This window comes from Chlorocebus sabaeus, chromosome 8, assembly GCF_047675955.1.
Source record: "Chlorocebus sabaeus isolate Y175 chromosome 8, mChlSab1.0.hap1, whole genome shotgun sequence".
In the NCBI taxonomy this organism is placed as follows: Eukaryota; Metazoa; Chordata; class Mammalia; order Primates; family Cercopithecidae; genus Chlorocebus; species Chlorocebus sabaeus.
The window spans coordinates 82,035,476-82,037,870 of record NC_132911.1 but is presented as its reverse complement, the minus strand read 5'-3'; the positions used below and the strand labels follow the sequence as shown (position 1 = coordinate 82,037,870).

Sequence of the window (2,395 nt, the reverse complement as noted above, 5' to 3'; positions counted from 1 at the left end):
TTTGAGACGGAGTCTCGCTCCGTCGGCCTGGCTGGAGTGCAGTGGCACACTTTCGGCTCACTGCAGGCTCCGCCTCCCCAGTTCACGCCATTCTCCTGCCTCAGCCTCCAGAGTAGCCAGGACTACAGGCGCCCAACACTACGCCAGGCTATTTATTTATTATTATTATTTTTTTATTTTTGGTAGCGATGGGGTTTCACCGTATTAGCCAGGACGTTCTTGATTTCCTGACCTCGTGATCTGCCCGCCTCGGCTTCCCAAAGTGCTGGGATTACAAGCATAAGCCACTGTGCCCGGCCTCCTACATACTCTTATAATTCTTAATTAGCAACAGGCTAACCATACCAATGAATGCGTTAGTTATTTTATTTTATTAAATGAGGGCATTTATCATAGGGATCTTCTTGCCCTAACTTCGAATAATGGGCACATGTATTTCCTTCACTTTTTGGACGTGAATTGCATGAATTGATTTGCTACAGCTCACTATGTGACCACTTTGTATTCATCTGTATTTACCCTTTCACCTGATCTTTGATGACAAGTTTTTTTTTTTTTTATGTTGAAAAGATATATATATATATATATTTAGAATTAGGCAGCTGGACTCAGTTTAGATGATCCCAATTTTGTTGGCAACATCCAAAGCATCATAATCAGGAGCCAGTCGAACATACGCCTTTTTCTCTCCATCAGGCCGAATCAGGGTGTTGACCTTGGCCACATCAATGTCATAGAGCTTCTTCACAGCCTGTTTAATCTGGTGCTTGTTGGCTTTAACATCCACAATGAACACAAGTGTGTTGTTTTCTATCTTCTTCATGGCAGACTCAGTGGTCAGCGGAAACTTGATGATAGCATAGTGGTCAAGCTTGTTTCTCCTGGGGGCGCTCTTCCGAGGATATTTGGGCTGCCTCCGGAGTCGCAGTGTCTTGGGCCGCCGGAAGGTGGGTGACGTGTGGATCTTCTTTTTTTTTGTGGCTGTGGACACCTTTCAACACTGCCTTCTTGGCCTTTAAAGCCTTTGCTTTGGCTTCGGCTTTAGGAGGGGCAGGAGCTTCCTTCTTCGCTTTCGGCGCCATCTTGTGAAAAGGGTCCGATGACCAGTTTACTTTAGTTCTATCAGTTTTTTTTGTTTTGTAAAGTTTAGCCTTTAACTTTATGTGTGTATGTGTGGTTTTTTTTTTTTAAGTCTGCTTTTATATATTTTAAATCTTCACAGATGAATAAATCTAAGAAGATAAGACGATTCTTCCAGGAAATCAGTGAGTTAATAAAAGAAAGTTGTTGAAAGAAATGCCAATTGCAAAGCTAAAAGTGGCAAGGACAAGCTCCTGATTCTTCACAAAGAGCTAAATTAGACAAACCGTTTAAATTCTGTGCCAAAAAAAAAAAAAAAAAAGCAAACACCAGAAAGCAATCCTTTTCAATACAGCTACAACCCTAATGAAGGATTTAATATTAATGTCAACTGCTAATGGCTACAAGTAAATGCCAAACCAGATCATGCTAGGTAAACTTCTTGTTTAAAATCGGTAAATCTTAGTGTTTCAATACCATTCTCACTTGAGAATGACTTTATCTGTTCTATTTATGATTTGGCTAGGTTCCTTCAATTACATGTTTTTCAGAATTAACACTGTTAGCAGAATAAATGCTTATTTCTTTTATTGCTGCTGAATGTTTCTGAACTTTTAAAAAATTAATAAAGGTAGTTCACAGACCCATAATGTTGTTTCCAGAAGATTATGTATTATTTTCCAATCTCTTCTTGTGGTTTGGATATTAACTTGCTCACTATCTTTAGTTCTACAACCAGCTCTATTTGAATAATTTATCTTAATAGTGCTGTTTTAGTATTTGATCTAATTTTACCCTATAGCCTGTGGATTTAGTATCTTTCCCATACATTCGTAGATATGGAGTTTTTATTTCCTTTATATTTTTTCACTTCATGCTTTGATTTTGTACTGATGGATTTGCATTGATGTCAGTTTCAACATAGGAGATGAGTAAGAATGAAAATCTCAATTTCTAGAAAGGCCCTAGAGGTTACTTAAGAGACCTATGGTTGTGAGTCAGAGACAGAGCCAAAGGAATATTCTTGGTCAAGGTATTACCTGAATTCAGAAGCCTCAAGATTAGAAGAATTCAAACCTTAAGCAGTAAGCAGGACAGAAGCAAAAACATGGCCTGAGATGTGCTCTCTGGAACTCAGGTTTGGGAACTGATATCAGTTTCAGGAATCAACTAGATGGTCTCATCATCCCCAAATGGGACCATCACCCCTGAACAGGACCATCTAGTTGCAGGAAAACAAGCTTAAGGCTTCCATTGATTCTACATTATGGTGAGTTATATAATTATTTCATTATATATTACAGGATAATAATAT

The 2,395-nt window shown here is 38.7% G+C and overlaps 1 pseudogene; it reads right to left on the bottom strand.

Moving 5' to 3' along the window:
• Positions 1–581: 581 nt before the first annotated feature.
• LOC103237000 (large ribosomal subunit protein uL23 pseudogene) lies at positions 582–1,097 on the bottom strand (annotated as a pseudogene).
• Between the last annotated feature and the right edge of the window lie 1,298 nt (positions 1,098–2,395).